Raw genomic sequence first — 19,645 nt, forward strand, 5'->3', positions numbered from 1 at the left:
TGGCATCGGGCAGTCGGCGGAGGTGGGGAGAATACTCACCCCGGTTGCTGGTCCTCCGCACAGGCCGGGGATCCACACAGGCGGCAGCGCAAATGACATAACAGGGCGGCGGATGAAGATGACGCAGCTCTCTGGCGCCCTCACTGCCGCCGAAGAGCTGCGTCATCATCATCCATCGGCTGTCCTGTTATTTGAGACCGCCGCCTGCATTAATTCCCGTCGGACAGGACACGGAGGACCCGGCAACCCGGGAAAGTATACCCTGTACCTTTCACACCAGCCAGTTCCCCGGGTTGAACCCGGGAACAACCCTGGTACCTAGCCGGGTTGAAATTAGTGCAGGATTTTGTCCCGGGAACTTTTCACACCAGCGCTAGTACCGGGTTGTTCCCGGACTCAACCCAGGAATTTAGGCTGGTGTGAATGGGGTATAAGGGATGTTGGAGATTCTCCTTACAGCAGACTGAACTTGCATTCTTAACTGTCCCATGCAACCACCTCTAATGAAGGTGGAAAGCTTGTACACTTGTGAGTCTGCCCATGGAAAAGCTTCCTATTAATATTAGTGACAAGACACTGGGTAGCTTGGAGGATTGTGTGAGTCATTTTAAAAGGAGAGATCCACATCTGCCAGTTATTGTATTTTCCATAATACTTTAGGTGTCAGTGATATCTAAGCCTATGTTATTCCACCATTACACATGCTTTAGCAATCAATTGCAATAAAAAAAGTGTAAAAAACAAAATAGGAAAAGTTATACAATGTGATAAAAAAAAACACAGAGACTGATATTAGTCATTGATCCACATAGAATACATACCGTAGAAATGTTGTCACTGCCTATGAAATGAAATAGCTTCTGTATTATTCAAGATATGTAAAATGTCAGTCTAACTCTACTATAGAAATTGTTCCTGCAGTTCCAGTGGTCTAACACCATACCTACTCCATCCCCCCTGGGTGATACTTTGTAACTTCTTATACTCCCTCATAGCAAACTGTATTTAATAGGTCAATAATCATTTGACAACAACGAACTATATATACAGTTACTATATACACAGTCATTGTACGTCTTGCCAGATCCCAGATCTAGCCTGCTTATAAACGTCTTTTATTAAGAGTATTGATGTTAGTTGCTGTAATCTGACAGTAGATAGATAGATAGATAGATAGATAGATAGATAGATAGATAGATAGATAGATAGATAGATAGATAGATAGATAGCAAACACAGGATTTTAATTGGGGGGGTTCCAAATGTAATCCAAAATCTCCCACTCTGCAGGGCATTGGAGTAAGTAAGCGAGTCTGGGAGAGCGGTAACAGCCCTGAAAATTGGTCTTTTATACATTGATATTTAACAGTACAGATGGTCTGTAGTATAGTATTTAAGTAAGATAAGTGGTCAGGAAAAGGTTAAACACGTAATAGATACACAAACATAATAGAACAAATACTGCACTTTTTAAGCTCACAATCTCACACTGGGGGAGATTCTCTAAGAATCTCCGCCCCCCTTCACCGCCCATCGCATTTATAATTATCGCATATGTTGTAACATATGCGATAATTATAGCAAAGGAATGGATAGCTCTTGCGTTAAGAGCTGTCCTTTGCGGTGAGAGTCGCCGGTCCCAGCAAGTCCCGGCGGCTCACCCCTCCCTCCCACACCTGGCGCTGCTGCTGCTGCGCCGGGCTCTCCTCCTCCCTGCACCCGGAAGAGGATCAGTGCAGGGAGGAGGTCACAGGTCCGGGCAGCACTGCGCTGTGCTGCCCGGACACAGGTGAGGGGGTAGGGGGCAATGCGGGGCGGTGAGGGTCTGTGCGTGGCAGTGGGGGGTCGTTGCGGGGCGGCGGTGGGATGCGGTAGAAGCCCATTGGCTTCTATGGGGCATCGCCAGATTTTTCTGGCGATGCCCCCCGCCGTGTTATCCCGGCGGGGGATGCTTACAGCATCCCAAAATGCGGTAAAAACCCAGATAACGGGGTTTTTACCGCATTTCTTGCTTAGAGAATCTCCCCCACTGTCTCTTCCTCCTGGCAGCTACTCTCTGGTCAATTGCAATGTTTGAGGGCTCAGTTCCACACATACAGTAAATGTGGTAGAAGAAGCTGGTACACTGGGCATGTGCAGCAGCTCTGTCCCTTACACTGCATGATGTAGTGGCAGCTCTATTGATCATATTATATACCAGCTATCGTTGTCACAATTTAAGGCATTTGCCAAGAGGAGGGGGTTTCCTTGCAACTAGATAGATAGATAGATAGATAGATAGATAGATAGATAGATAGATAGATAGATAGATAGATAGATAGATAACCCACAGCCCATCTTGATGAAGTTTATGTTATACAGTACATTGGCACATGGTTTTTATTCAGATGCTGGAGCCAATGGTGGGGGTTAAGGAATTTTATACAGTACAATAGAGTCTGTAAGCTCAGAGAGGTCTCTATGGTTTCTTTGTTTGTTTGTTGTTTTATTTATTTTTGCTTAAGCACTGATCTAGTGTTGTCCTCCTATCCTACGATGGAAACAATTACATTGCGCTAGTCTATCTAGCACACTGCAAAGCATTGGTGCTAATAGCAAAATATAGTTCTAGCTGTCATCATGGTGTGCTATGAAATAAGAGTAAAAGTAGTAGTATAGCATGGGAATGTGGGGTGTGGTATAGCTTACATTCAATGGGCCTGATTCTGATTGCAGCCTTGCAAGGCCATCAGACGCCGCCCTCCACTCGCAGTGAATCATCCATTCGCAGGCAGGGAGAAATCAGCAGAAGGACGACAAGTACAAGGTCGACAATGACAAAAGGTTGACACAAGCAAAAGAATGACATGGAAAAGGTTGACGCATGAATAAGTCAACAGACCCCTCGCAGTTGACATTTTACAGACCACCTGGCAGATGCACAGGTGTATCACCAACTGCCACAGGTGAGTAATGATCTTGAGAACCACTTTATTCATACCTCCCAACTGTCCCGGCTACTCCGGGAACATCCAGGTATTTAGGGTCGTTCCCATGGCCCACCGGGGCCCGGCAGTGTCCTGCGGCGTGAGAGGTGGGGCAGTTGAGAACCCCTCCTGTCGCCCGTGAATAGATGCTGTGCCCCACGGGTGCTGAAGCGGGAGCGTCGCAAGTATAGACATCGCCCCCTTTGGATAGGCCACACCCCCAAATTTTCGGCACGCACATGCCAGTGTCTTTCCACCGGGTCCCTCAAAGTTGGGAGGTATGCTTTACTACACCCAAAGCCTCAAATAGGGGTGTGCTATCAGTGTCCCCGAATACAGCCTGGTAATGCACCCTATACCCACCATCCCCATGCTAAGTGCGAGCGCTGATTCAGTCTAGACTCACTCTGTGCTGTGAAGGCCAACGGAAGAAGGAGACTGATGATGTAAGAAGCCGTCCCTTCCAAAGGTCGGGGACCGCCTGCATTTTCTGAGGCAGTCTCAGAAAACGCTGTGCTACCGCTCCCGAACACCCGCAGGGAGTCATTCACCATGTGAGCCGTTAGCCTTTACCGGCTGTGTTCGGACAGACGGCTCGCGCATGCACACTGCGTGCGTAAGCATGCACAGTCGTCCGATAATCACTCGGACTGCGAATTCGCAGCCCAGCAAACGAGTCTGAATGAGGCCTAAGGTTCCACCATACCGTTACTAAAGCCACAGTTTTGTAGCTTTGTACGTAACTCTTGTCATTTTCTTTGTGTTGGCTGCAGGGTTGTAGCCTCTGGCTTTTACACCTGAAGCTATTCAATTACAGCCCCTTTTACTCGTGGTAAGATTGCAGTTAACTCGTAGGTTCCAGTATATGATTTAACGTATTGCGGCACCCACAATAAGGACACTTACCATGGATTTCTATCCCTCGCAATGTTTTTGCGGCACTGTAAAGTGTGGGGCATGAGCCACGATGATGCAATCATTTGGCCACACCCCCAAATGTCCTATCTCCCCAGCAGCCACGCCCACAAAATAATGACCGGACTTTCACTATAAAAGTCAAAATGCATGCAATTAGCCCATGGTTAATTACTGCTTCTAATTGAATAGGGTCCTTAGCGGACACATTAATGTAATGCTTATTGTACTGTACAGGTTCTAGCAGCACAAGGAACACATGTAAAATACAAGGAGAGTCAGGGAAGGTCACCCCTTGCCCACTTCTGCTATCGATTACATGAAGATGCATAGAACAATTTGGCGAGATAGCGTGTGTTTTGCCTGCAAACCATGTACATTAGCTGTATTAAACCTGGTCTCCATTTCAACCTAAAAAAGCTTTCTTAAGCAAACAAAATGAAACATTATTCTTTTTGGCAGCAAGAGGCCCTGAATGATTCCAATCTAAAACACACTCTTGTTCAGATATTTTTGGCATTTCTCCATTCAACTATTCAATTCTTTGTAGAATATAAAGGGGGTGGTGGGGGAGAGGGTAAAAACAAACTTCCTACCTGATGGATTTTGCTGTCAAAAATGTGATGGCTGCCAGGGGCTATCTTACTATACCGCATCAGTATTCTCACCATCCACCTCCTGCCACATACGTATGCCAGATTCAGTTCTGGAACCTCCGCACGGCTGTACAAGGTGAGAGAAAACATACAACGTATCATTTCAATTAATGGATTTAAACTAATGCTACCCACCCCCCTATGTTCTGTTTGTCTAGGAACTCCAGGTCTGGGGGTGGATCAATTAAATAAAAATAGAGAGAGATGCACAGATGGAGCGCCCACAGATGGAGCGGTCAGATTGCCAGCCACCGGAAGGGGACGCGCGCACGTCCCCTTACTACAGAGCTCCGCACAGGTTCTGCCACTTTGCTGCCGGTCCCTGCCACCTCCCCACTCTGCCCCCTAACCCAGCCCTTCTCCCTGAAGCGAGCCCCGACGCTGGCTGAGAGGCGCTTCATCTATATATATTGTATTTAAAAACAATGGCACTCACAGGTGACTTAGCTTATGGAAAGTACATTTGGGCCCAGAACAAGTTCAGGAACTGAGTTCCTGCTGGTTCCTGCTGAAAACTAGCACTGCATATAGTGATATATAAGACCGATATAAGATTATCATGCTGTACATATGTAGCACAAATGTGTTAATGTTTTTAGAAAATTCCTTTTCACGGCTCATAATCTGCAAGTTATGATTTCTTTCCAATGTTTGCTATGTACTAACACCCCCCCCCCACGCACACACGCGTGTGTGCACAAACACACACACCACCCTACTATACTTAAAAAGGATATTAGAATTTAAATGAAAGAGGCTAATGCAGTAATTTTTGCAGCTGTATTTTGTGTTTTCGCACTGCACATAATCACAGTGTGTAGCACATACTGTACTGTGGAGCCGCAGGTACACAACTATGGATAATTCTTTGTGATACATAACTCATTTCCAGTCACTCTTTAGCCATGCTGTGTAAATGGAATTATGGGCTGTTTGTGTGTACACTACTAAGCATGGGCATCGATCATTGATGATTCAAAATCATTGATGGTTGATAGCCAATGTCAAATACTTTTGCCATCGATGGGGGAGAAACAGAATGGTTTCCTTTCCCTCCATCGATGGCACAGTATAACCAATGTTTTTTTTGTTCCAAGGTGCCAGGACAAGGAGCATAGCTCCGCCCCTAATAACCCTGACTGACTGGCCCATTACTGGCCATGGGCCAGTCAGTCAAGGAAAAGTAGCTAAAACTATCGATTGTCATCCATCAAATAGTTTGTTACTATCAATGGCTGTTTGAAGTATTGTCATCGATGGCAACCATCGATGGTGACTGCACCGATGCCCATCCCTAGAGTAGACTTCATTATGTCTGTTTTCAGGCAAATATCTGGGCTGGCATAAGTGAACAGATAGGAATGCTGTGACTGAAGAGATGTGTACAGCTCTGTATTAGAGTGTATGCAGTGAGCCAAGACATTTACAGGGCTTGATGCCAGATAAGTGGGAGTGGTCAAACATAGGGGCGTGGACTTGTCACAACTGGAATAGAATATCCAATTAATTATGCGTCTCAGAATTAAGCCTTAGAATGAGAGTGATACTTGTCTACTCAATATCTGGGCAGTCACTCCTGACTCTCCTGGAAGACAAGGCTCCTGCATCCTACTCCCCCCTTCCCCTGGTATCACCATCGGGCAGCTTGCGGTACAATTGGGAAAGCACAAGCTGCCCGTCCCAGAGGTCAGAAAATCTATGTACATTCACAGAGATCCCTGGCTTCTTCCCTCCCCCTAAATGCCGGCAACACATTTCCATTTTTACAAACAGAGATCATCCCCATCACTTATGTAACAGCTCCGTTTTAAGTAGAGATGTGCATATTCGGATTTACTCGGTTCTTATCGCCAAATTTTTGCAAGTTTTGATCTTTTCGATTGGCTATTGAGTTTTGGATAGTCAATAGGATCCGGCTGTGAGAACGGAGTAAGGACCATGTCTATTCGCACGGCGGCGTGCGTTCGCAAGGGGTCAATGTTTTCTATTTGCGCATGCTCATTTCTGCGTATGTGCATGCGCTTGGTGCGTGTGTCCTCAGAGAACAAAAGTTGGCACGGTGCACGCACCCAACCTTGCGGCCGGGCCGGACGATTAGCATATGGGAACGCCCAGCGTTTCTTGCGAATTCCCATGAGTATGGTGGGCGGGTGCAGGGGGGCGGGTAGCTGACATCACCAGCTGTCAGCTGCCCGCCCTATTCCCTCAGAATATGCGCACAGATCTAAGGTTGCTCTGAGCAACCTTAGATCTGCATACACGTTCCACATCATTCGTGGTCGATGACCATCGAATGAGGTGGTTGTTCCCCCGCATGCTGCGAAAACATCCATCCGCATGCAGTGTGAACGTACACACCGTACGAATGGTTAGCTGGAGTACCACCATTCACAAGGCGGGATCTGGTCGACTCGCAAGGATGCGAATTCGCATCTGAGCGAATCGACCAGAATAATCTCTTAAATCCAGGTACAACCAAACCCACCAATCTCTACTTTTAAGGTAACTTTTTTTTTAAGTAACAAACATACACTATTAAACATAAAATAAATCTAATGCTTAAATAAATGCTTAACACTAGCAGATGTGTTAGATAAAAAAAATAACCTATATGAGATACTACTTAAACACAGGTGCAGTTATTACTTAAAATTCTAGAACATTACCGTAGATGTGATTGATGCATTTGTTACACTCCGAATGGTTCTGCTTCGTACAGAATTCTGAATGTCTCAGGTGTTACGCGATTTCTACTTTAAAAAAAAAAAAAAAAACACATTGTTTATTCTGTAACATAAAAATGTGTTTTGACAGCGTAAAATATAGTAAATGTAACAAGCGGTGACCTTTGTCATCTGGGGGTCCTAAACTGATTTTGTACTTCTTAAGTAAATACTTGAAAGCCGAAAATTAAATGCCAATCTGACTTTTACAGTCAAAGTGCATTACACAACCAAACGCTGAGATCTTGAAAGCAATCTAACAGTTGGATTTCCTGTTAATTTGATATTTTATATATTTTTATAACCTGTAATGACTAAAATATTGCCGTGTGTTACAAATCATTTCACATAAAAAAAGAATTAGCACCCAAATTGACCTAGCAGCAGCAGTGCACGTTTTACTTTGTATGATTAGAAGTTCTTTTTTATAAATATACTGTATGTATTTTAAACACAATAAGACAGGCTTCCATACATACAGTATAAAAGTCTTTTGAGAATTGTTCTGGGTACACTGCCACAATGCACAGTAAAGATATACTGTACAAATTACTTTCCATAGTGGCTTCAAGGAAGGAAGAATGGGGTATTAATTAGCAATGGCGGATCCAGAGGGGGGCTGTAGCACAGTTCAAGCTTCAAATAGGGGAGCAACACCAACTGCCAGTGAGTCAGTTTGGAACGCCAGTCAGTCAGATCCATGCAGGTTTCAGTGTAAAAAAATAGTTAAAAATAAATAAATCATTAAAAAAACCGACGTGCGTTTCCCCCGCCTTACAATTAATGGCCCCAGGCTCAAAGAGCCGGCGCTGGTTGTAAAAATTCACAGGGCAAAACGTGTAGGGGGATCCCCGGAATTTTAAAAACCAGGCTCCTGATTGGTTGTTAGGCGGCCAATAGCGCAGTTCATGGGGGAGAAGCGCAGAATGTAAACAAATATAGCCATGCTATATATCATTTTAATGAGCAAAAACTGATTGTGCTACTAATTAGCATCCCTATGTGCAGAACATGCATTTAATGGAAAAACATAAGCAATACATATACAGTATACAGTATTAGCTATTTTGACAAATCAAAGTACTGTATATTTTGCTATATTAATGTTAGAAATAATTTATAAAGGTTTATTTATTACAAATCTGCTCTAATTTTGAACACATATGTTAATTTAAACATTGCTGATTATAACTGATTTGTTAAATATAATATTGCTCATAAATAGCTTATATATTGTATATGTTATTTTTTAATTTTTTCCCTGTTAAATGCATTTTCTGGACATAGGAAGTAAGCCCATACTGGATACTGGCACTGTGCAACCTCATTCGGTGATTGTGTAATTGTGTAAAGATTGTGTTTGATGTATACATGTAATCACTGATGTATATTACAGAACCCTTTAACCTTCCACAGTTAATGGACATACAATCTACAATCAAGGTAGAAGTCACCTAGTGCCAAGTCAGGTGGGTAGTGTACATGACATGCTGTTTTAACAGGGCACGGTGCTGCCCGATTTTTAAAGGGCAAAATGCGCCCTGCTAGAACAGCATGCCTGTCCTTCCCTGCCACCGCTTGAATAGATGCCGTGTGCATGCATTGTATCTATTCACATTAACCAATGCGCTCCAGGGAAGCCCAGCACTGCCTTAGATGCCGGGACCGCTGTAACGTTGTCAGACCCGGCATGCCCCCATCAGTGACATTGGCGGGCCCGCCCACAAGGGTAATGTCAGTGGGCTCGCCCCACCCATAACGGTGATGTTGGTGGGACCGGCCCGCCCTCAACGGTGACATTGGCGTGCCCAGCAGCCCCCAATGGTGATGTCTGCAGGCCCATCCTGGCCCCTGAGGCTGCCACTGTACCCCAGCGCCCTGTCCTGATCCCACAAGGATCACTAGTGCACATGCGCATAGTGTCTATTCATTGGGTAAAGGGGGTAGTGGGCATTGCCAGCAGTTCACAGTACCCCCATAGTGATGAAAAACAGGGGCTTGGAATTGCCACAAAGCCCCCCTTTTTGTGGAGGTCACACCCCTTTTCGGGAGTATTCTGTTTTATAAATGCTGGGAGGTAGGCATATGGAGGAAGGCATTATGGGAAGAGTTGTTCAAGAAAGAGGTGCTGCCAGAGACAATGGATGAAATGCTCTTAGCCGAAGCAAGACAGAAGGACTGTAACCTGATATCAGGACAGTTCCCAACAGAGGCAGAACTCTGGGAGGCAATGGAGTCATCTGCCGCCGGGCTCCTGCTCCCAAGGGGGCACCTCTCCTCCACTGTGAGTTTGAATCAGTTAATTGAAAGCCGTTTATATCACTTCTGTGGCTATCTTCTCCTCCTAGCAGGACCATAGATGTCACACTCTCTTTATTCTAAACATAATATCCATAACATACATACTTATATTTATATAAGGTGGTGTGTATGTGTGTGTTGGGGGGGCACCAATATTTATCTTGCCTCCGGGCAACTGGGATGAACTTACGCCACTGGTTCCCAAGATAAGATTCTGTATGGGCCAGCATAACAATGCTACATAACATGTGCATTCAGAAAACAGTTATTAAAGTAGAGAACACTCTATAACTGCCAGCTTAAAATAAAGGTAAGCCAGAAATCATAGCGCACCATGGGCCTGATTTAGTGTTGATTGGTGTTGTGCGAATTCACAGATCGGGTGATTATCGAATTACTGTGCAAGTGTACGGATCGTAATGTGCATGCATGAGCCCAAATAGGGACATAAATAGCATATGGATAGTATTCGCAATCCCCTCGTAATTTGACTGACAGGAAGCCGGGAATTTGGAGGTGGCAACCAGCTGTTTTCTGGTAGTGGCAGAAATAACGCAGTCGTAACCAAGCATTTAAGGGAGGGTCTGTGACGTCGGCGCTGGCCTCAATCAGCCTGTCTCTGTCTCAGAGTTGTGCAAGGGTCAGAGTTTACACATACTGGGAAAGTCATTAGATGGTTCAGTCATGGTGTATGGATTAGCAAGTGGATAGTGAATTCACTAGCAGATTTGCACAGGACGGGATTCCTTTCTGTTTAAGCGGTGGCTATCTAATCACAGTCATCTGCAACTTTTCAGGTCTGAATCAGACCCCATTTACACATATAGGGTGGGATGTATTAAAATACATCGCCACCCTTCACCGCCCGCCCGCCGCGATGCCAACGCATATGTACTAACATATGCGGCTGGCATCGCGGTGCGGTAACGGAGCCCCCCCCCCACGATACCTGTACTCTGGTGGTCCGTCTCCTCCCTGCCACCTCCTGCTGCCTTCAAGCTGGGGACAGCTAAGCAGGCTGTCCCCGGCACCTCCTCCTCCCCCCTGCAGCTGGAAGGTTGTCCGGCTGCGTTGCTAGGGGGAGGAAGCGCTTACCTTCCAGGATCCAGGAGGACCTGCAAGAAGGTAAGCCCAAGTGAGGGGGAGAGGGGGGGTCGGCGAGGCGGCGGCGGCGAAAAGAAGCCCATAGGCTTCTATAGGGTATCGCCACCCAAAGAAATCGGTGCGGTTGGGTAATAGTAAAACTGGATTTTTACCGCATTTTGGTTTTGATACATCTCGCCCATAGAATATTCTGAATAGGTTACATACATGCAATAAATTATATATAACTTACTGTATCTGAATCTTGACCCATTAGTTATCTGGGGCATCAGGTGCTAGTGTCTGTTATACTGAGCCCCTGAATCAGACCTCCCTCTATAACGCTCATCTCCAACTCCCACCTGGTATAACCATAACTTCATCTGGTTTACCGTTTTTTTTTTTAAGTTTCCCACTGTTGACATGGTAATATTTGATACCCCAGTAACAGTACCTTATTCAGATAATCACAGTGCAGCTAAACTTTTTATGCAAGGCCACATATTTTTGCCACATTAGTGACTTTTTGTAAAACATTTGCCCTGCTTCAAAGCTAAGTATCGGGAAATAGTGACTGATACACAAAGAGAAGTGCTACATATTTCAAATTGGGTCAGCCAATTGCAGAGGTCTTTGGTGGTCTGTATGTTCCAGACACAAAGGAATGTTGACCAGGGGTAAGTAGGATGTGAACGTAAAAATAAGAAAATTATGTTAGGACTGTATAGAGTGGATGTACAGTATATGGTGTGCCCAAATGAAAAGGACACTTTTGCTGTAGCGGCGTTGTACAGTAGCTAATCGCAGTGGGTTACGGCGTTGTACAGTAGCTAATCGCAGTGGGTTAATGGCGTGGCATTTTTCCCAGTTGCGCATGTGTAGTGTACAGCTTCGCCTCAGTTCCTTATTTCCTGGAAAGTTGTTTTGCGCAGTCGGATGCATGATGGATTCCTCCAGATCAGAGCAAAGAGCTGGTTTATTGGAACGGGGAGGAACAGATAATGCTGAATGGTACCATAAGACGTTGCTGAGGCTAATATAGGCCATCAAAAACAAGTGCAGAGACAAGCTCTCAGAAGGGATAGTGCTGCTACAGGTCAACATTAGGCCAAATGTGGGCAATTATACCCTCTACCAGCTAACAAAATTACAATGGGAGGTGCTAAAACATCTTCCATACAGCCCCGATATCGCCCCATGTGACATATCTTCAGCCCATTAATAAAATCACCGAAAGGTAAAAGGTTCACCTGTGACAAGGACGTGAAGGACATCGTGGACAACTGGATCCCTCAGCAACCTAGAAGTTTCTACACTGAAGCCATCTATTCCCTTCCTACATGCTGGGATCAGTGCATCAATGGCAATTATGTGTAGTTGTAATGTTACACATGAACTGTAATTAAATATTCTTTAATAAAAATATTCTTTACATACAACCAGTGGTCAAGAGGGCCAGTATCCGGCAGTAAGGCATACCGGCACGTCTTTCACTGACCCGGAAATGTCGTGCAGCGTCCTGTTTCACGTGCAGGACGCTGCTCCCCTCAATGCTCACCTCAGCGCTGCTGCTGGACCCCTGCAGGACGCCTACATGGGTTACGCCCAGCTCTCATCCAGTAGCCGCCAAGGCCCCACCAAGAGTCTGTCAATCCCCCTACCGCCAGACACTAGCCGGGCGCCCATGGCTCTCATCCCCATGGCCACTGGAGCTCCACCACTGCAAGATATTCTCTAAACCCCTGCTGGATCCCAGGTAGGTTTGCACAGTAAATATCCTATAGTGCTTCACTATCACTGCATCCCCATCGTCGGTGTCCCTGCATCACCCTGCCATCTTTGTCCCTGCATCACCCAGCTATCTATGTCCCATCTCTGTCCCTGCATCACCCAGCCACCTCTGTCCCCGCGTCAACCTGTTGTCTCTGTCCCTGTGTCACCCCGCCATCTCTGACCCTGCATCACCCAGCCACCTCTGTCCCCGCGTCAACCTGTTGTCTCTGTCCCTGTGTCACCCCACCATCTCTGTCCCTGCGTCACCCCGCCATCTCTGGATCTAGAGATCTGGATCTACCCCACCATGTGGCATACCATGAATTTTGGCTCAAACTGTGTCTGCATTGGCACATGTGCGGAAAAACACCATTGGACTTCTTGCGAACGAAGGGGTCCTAACAAACGCACCTGAATAAGGTCCTATGTGTGCACTACATATGACACGTATTGTGTAGTAAATAAAACACAAAACGATAACTGTAAATAAAAAGTATAGTGCATACCTATATAATCATGTTGATTAGCTAACAATGGTCCTCTTCTAGGACTCCTTTTTCACCACTTTTAATGATATGAAAATCTCCAGATTGCCCTGCACCGAACAAATAAAAGGCACTATTGGTGTACTAATCTTTTTATGTACAAAAGCTTGATACAAAGCATATCTACGAGTGTATAAATCCTCCAAATCGTACAGAAGAGAAGGTCCAACCGCTACAGGCTGTACAGTACATTGGTGAGTGGGAGTTCATTTTTTTCATTCTAGGTATAAGCATAACTATAGTGGTGCAAGAGATCCATTCCTATGGGCCACGGAGGCTTACAGGGGCCCTGAACACAACTCTTATAATTGTCTACCAATATGGGTGCAGATGCACTAAGCATCAAAAGGAATGCAATGGAATGTGATAAACAGCCAGCCAATCAGCTTCTACCTGCCATGCCACAGGCTGTGTCTGAAAAATGTCAGGCAGGAGCTGATTGGCTGGCTGTTTATCACTCTCCATTTTATCACTTTTGAAGCTTAGTGCATCTGGCTCTGGCCAATCCCCCTGACTGAAAAGCAACATGGTCCGTGGTGATCTACATGTCTACCTCTCAGTCATAGGTGCCGATTTATATTTTTGCTGGTGGGTGCTCAAGCCAAAAATATAGTGGAGTGGCTTCGTGGGGAAGGGATGTGGCCACAAAATAATACCAATTTATATTATGGAGCACAGTTGTCTCCAATATTCAAATTACAGCAACAGAGTTCCACATACATAAATGCCCCCACAGTGCAGGTACATAAATGCCCCCACAGTGCAGGCACTCCGTGGACAGAATACACTCTTACCGGCATACTGTTTCCCAGGTGGCGGGTCCGGCGATGTGGGTGCTGCAGCCGCAAATTAGCAAGTTAATATGGTGGCCCAGTAGCGGGACTCGGGCCCGTGGGTGCTCATCAATTTCCATGGGTGCTCGGGCCCTTGAGCACCCACAGAATCGGCACCTATGCTCTCAGTAAAGCTCCACACTGATAAGACTCATCTACCACAATCCTGTGGTGAACATGAAGTTAGATAAGAACCACTTGGCCCATTTAGTCTGCCCCTTTTTGGACCAGGTGTACTGACACCTGTGTTTTCCTTTGGTCATGGATCTGGATTACATTTTTTGTTATAGTTTTAGGCAGCCCTTGTTTTGTAAAACCACCCTCACCTGTTTTGGTTTTTGGTCTCCAAAGATCGTCAGCCAAGCGATCAGGTCTAATATGAGCAGAGAAACACTAAAATCGCTCTCCGATGCTGGTGCACCCTGATTTTTTGTGCCATTTTTTCAGAGCAATAACAATCCAATTCCTACAAGCAGTGGCGTAGCTACATATGTGGCAGACCCTGCTGCGGCTTGGGGGAGCAATGCCAGCAGGATCTGTGGTGGGCGCCACTGGGTGAACTGACATGCGACCCAGGCAGCAGTGAGCGCTGAGCTGCTCCCGCCCTGTAAATATAAATTTTCTAGCTACGCCACTGCCTACAAGTCTCCCTTGGATGTCTGTAGAGGAACCAGCTGGAGCAAAACACAAGCCATTAATGCGTTTCCCTGCATTACAGGATGCCCACCACTTCTTCTTTAACTTCTGAAGAAGCTGCTTACATCCCATAAGGCCAGGAATTGTGATAGAATTCACATAATAAAAAGCCGCTAATATCAATGTTGCTTCCCATTTTCTCATGTTGTCATATGTGGAAAATGATGAATTCATGTGTGTGACCTTCCCATGAGACATCTCTGTGCTGCCAGAGCGACATGACACAAATCAGTAATACATTTGTTTTCTGTCTGCTCTATTCAGGGATGAAAGTGTACTTGACCCATATGCTGACAATTAATGGATTACAGTATTACTGTAGTATATTTCTGGTATTTGAACTTTACATTCAGGACAACTAACATACACACAGGTCCTTGTTTAATCATTAATAAGCTTCTTGTGGGAGCAATTTAATAAGATCAGATGCTATCAATTCTATCAAGCTACAAAGATATACGTACAAATGTCTGTCTGCCGGCTTTCAATCGTTACTGTAAAGGGCGTTATCATCTTCTGCAGTATTGCTGATGTCTAGCATTTTTTAAAGGCAAATAGTTTATTTAGAAATAAAAGCATTTGTCAATTAGGGGCTGCAAGGACGGTGTAATGGTTAGTATTACTGTCTCACAGCGCTGAGGTCATGGGTTCGATTCCCACCATGGTCCTAACTGCAGAGTTTGTATATTCTCCTCGTGCTTGCGTGGGTTTCCTCTGGGTACTCCGGTTTCCTCCCACAATCCAAAAATATACTGGTAGGTTAATTGTCTCCCAATAAAGTTAACCCTAGAATGAATGTGTTTGCGTGAACATATGGTAGGGAATATATGGGGTCATTCTTAATGAATTGCTCCCCCGCAGGTTCGCACACGGGAGCAATGTTTTCCATCTGAGCATACTATTGTGCAGGGTCCCTGGGTGAACAGACTTGTGGACGGGGGGCATGGGGCGGCGGTCGGCAAATTATTTCTTTGCCAGCGGGACATGCGGGGTGATATCGTTAATGATATAATTCAGTAACGTCAACATTGGGCATGCTGAGCAGACAACAGGGGGAGAATTGACGATCCAAAGGAGCACCCCTCATTAACCATATTGGACATACACACTAAGGGCCTTATTCTGAACGGTACGGCCGGATCCGAATATGCGGCCAGGACCGTACGTGCGAAACCCCTCCTTCAATACGGATCGCCAACTCCGTCCGTACGCGGTAAGAAGCTGGCCGAACAGACCGCACGTGTATTTTTCATGGAATACGCCTCCTCCATCTCAGGGAACCTCCTCCATCATTCGATGGTCATAGACCATCGAATGCAGGACCGAGTGGTCCACCAGCTCCCGCAACCTCAGACCACAAAAGCAGGGATCTGGGCGGGCAGCTGACATCCGGCGATGTCATATGTCCGCCCCCTACACGTGCGTCACGGCCGCATTACCATACGTACGACCAGCATTTGCATGGGAACGCCCATGAAACGCGGGGCGTATGCATATGGTAATGAGCCCAAATAGCCCTTCACGCCCCTCTCCACCCCCTGTTCGGAGTGTTCACATTTCATGCGGGATTTTGCCGTACGCCCCGCTCGCACATGCGCAGAGACGCCTCTGCACATGCGCAGACACAAAACATCGGCAGCATGAATGCACGCGGATATTACTGCACCAATAAGTGTTTTTGTTTTTTTAAACGATATCACTCAGAAGGGTCAAAATAAGCAATATCTCTTTAAATCTAGTGTGTATGGGACTTAAAGGAAAAAAATTGAATTACCGTAGTAGGGTCTTCTGAATATCCAGTATGCCCCCCCCCCAGTGTGCGCCAATGCTGCATCTGTATATTGTCCTTTCAGTTACAGTAGTGTTACACCTCTTTGTGTATTTCTAAATTAGGCTGTGCAGACAATATACTGTATTTGCAAGGTTCAGTAGGAGTTAAACAATTCATATGTTTTCCTTAACAATATATTATGATTTTGCACTTTTCTATTTCAGCCTGTGACAAATTCGATATTAAAGAGTCAGGAAACCTTCAAAAAGCGCTCGACAAAACTGTTAGAGCAGCAACAGCCGATTACAGTCTACAACACACTTTGAGGTTTCTAAGCGCACATGTGGGCAGCATATAAAAGGAACGGACTGGAAAGTTCAGTACAAGGACACCATCTAGGCCTTAATGCATTTCATTGAAGTACTTTTTCTGTAATTTGCCTTTTTTAAGCAAATGTGTTTTGTAGAGTTCCTTGTCAGTTTTATAGGTGAAGCATTTACCATATTCTATAAAGGAAAGGCAGAGAGCCATACTAACTGCTGAAGTCCTGTCGGAAGCCATGTGCAACAAGATATTTGTTGACATAGCCTTGCAAATTTCCCAGCTGTGACATCATTATTTTCTCCTCATTTGAAGTGTCACTAGCTCATAATCTGGACGTTGAAAGCCGCTGGGAGCAGCTCCCACATTTTCCAATGTACAAATGTTTCGGTCTTTATTTATAGCTAAGTAATGGCGAATGTGGCTTAAAAGGGTTACGTTTATTATGATTACTGCAGAAACCACAATAAAGGGTTTTAATATATCCATTAAACTTTATTTTTTTGCTGTGTTGCACATTTGGTCTTAGTATTAAGATGTAAGTAGTAGACGTGCTCCATAGCTTTGTACAAACAGGGAGAATACAGAGAGTAAAGGTCAATACACATTGGGCGATTTTTCCCGGGAGTTGATGACCCCGTTGCTCGTCTGCTCAACTGCAAGGTCTGATCTTCAAGCACCCATTCTGACCCCACACAAGGACTGGCTCTCTGCATTTAGTACAGAGCCATCAGCTGCTATGACTTAAGCTGGGTAAACACTGGATTGATATTGGCTTGATATGTAATTTTGGGCCAATTTGACATACAGTACCAGCCTAATCACTCAGTGTGTGCTGGCAATTTTCAGGTGCCTATGGTCGCTAGGTTTGATGATATGGTGATCGATATGTTGCTCCGACCTTAATTGCATTGCTCAATGTGTACCCATACTCCAATATGTTGGCCCGGTGGCTGATATATCCCCTGGGTACACATTGCTCCAGTGTGTACCCAGCCTATCCAGGGACATGACATGTCCGTCACGGGTTTCCCGATGGCATTTTTCGCTGGGACTCCTATCAACCACTCAGGGCTCAGCTCAGCGCTGATTGGTTGTAGGCATTTCCATGGACAGCGTTTGCGGGGACAGCCCTGGGTTTCAGCCTGGGACAGGGTTGTCCTGGAGGGGGCATCCCATTATTGGGGAGGTACTCACTCCCCCAGGGTCCTGGCCAGTGTCTTGTTTTCGCTGAGGGAATTCATATAAAAGTTTCCCTTGGCTGTGAGCCCGGTGCTGGTTATAAAAATATGGGGGACCCCTTTTCTTTTTGTTCCCCATATTTTTGTAACCAGGACTGGTACAAGAACCCGGTGCTGGCTATTAAAATCCAGGAGGACCCCTAATCAGTTTGACCCTGTATTTTTGAAACCAACACCAGCTCAAAGAGCACAGGGCTGGTTATACTCGTGGGGGGGTACCCCACGCAGTTTTATTATTATTATTTCTTTATCTTACACAGAGAATCCTGCCTGAGTCTGACTGAAACTGGGCCAGGAAACTGGGCAGCCAAATATGAATGACTTAACCATCGGAAAATACGAATCCGCTTCATCAGCTTAGTAAATTTACCCAATTGTCGGGTCGTATTTTGAGGCCGATTATGGCTGATCCCAGTCGTACTGTACCTATTTTTACCGTGGATCACCCTTAATCGGCAATGTTAGTAAATTTCCCCCATGTGTGTTTGATGTTGTGATATTTCGACTCTCATAAATCCCAATGTTTCTTCTGATGGTGCATCTGGGGCGAATGTCATTTATCTCCATTCTTTCAAAGCCTAGTACAGACACAAGCAATTTTTACCTAGGTGCAGACAGTAATAAGCCAAGAATTTGTGCCAAAATATAGGCGTTTTAATTACTAAGAACTCCACCATAAAGGCTAATGTGGGTGTGTTGCTTAAAAAAGTACAATAAAGAATTTTGGTTTTGGCATTTAAAAGTTTATACACCAGTACCTACCCCAGTATCATTTACTACAGTTTTTACTAGTTGTGCCAGTGGTCCCAGTTTTGTGCCCACAAAAACTATACAATCTGACAGTTTCACTGTCTTATATCTTGGAGAAATGTTGTTTTCCAAAACAACCATGTGGTAAAAAAAAATGCCCCTAAATCAGCATACCAACAACCACCAACCCCTTCTTCTGGCTCACCAGGCTTTTCCTAGCTCACAGAGTTTGTGGGTCTCCTAATTCCTGCCTCTTTTATGTTTCTGCCTCTTCAGCAGTCTCTGTGCATGCACCTGAACCTGGCTGCCCTGTGCCATTATGAGGGCCATATGCTGGGGAGACGATTTTGGTCCTATTTTGAGAAATGTCCAATATTTCAGTAGAAAAACAGACATTTTACAAAGCCGGCCAATGTAATTGCGTGAATCTGAATAAAAACAGTCGCTAAAATGTTAGATCCAAATGTTTTCACCTTGTTAAATATACAACTTGGCCGAAGAAATGGGAGCTGAGATTGAAAGTCAGTGTCAGAGACCGGCCGGGCAGCGCTAGCGCTGCTCCGGTGGCCTCTGTACGGCGCGACGTACATGTTGCTAAGCAACATGGACGCGGCCGCATCATGTTGGTGCGCCGCGGCGTCACCAGGAGATGCCGCCGCGTCACCAGCCCGCATCACTCCCCGGGCGCTCACTCGGCGGCCGGAATCCAGGCACCGCCTCCTCCTCCTCGGCCTCAACGGTTGCCTAGGCGACGGGGGACGCCAGGCAGCCGTACGGAGGAGGAGGGTTCACACACTGCCAATAGGAGACATTGCTGAGCTCCGGCAGCCATTGGTCCCAGTCCCTATTTAAACACAGGGATGGGACTGTTTGGCGCCGGTTATAGCTCTTGCTTCTCAGAGTGTTCCTGGTTCCTGGTCCTGCTGTGATTATCCTGCCTTGTCAGCTCTTCGTCCAGTCTTGGTCCTTACCTCCCCGTGCAGCTCCAGCCGAGTGGATCATTATCTGCAGTATTCCATTCTCTCAGATAAGTGGGAATTCTCTTACTTTGTGCTGGGTTGTTATTTTCGGT

This window comes from Crinia signifera, chromosome 3 (assembly GCF_055691185.1).
Source record: "Crinia signifera chromosome 3, ASM5569118v1, whole genome shotgun sequence".
Taxonomy (NCBI): domain Eukaryota; kingdom Metazoa; phylum Chordata; class Amphibia; order Anura; family Myobatrachidae; genus Crinia; species Crinia signifera.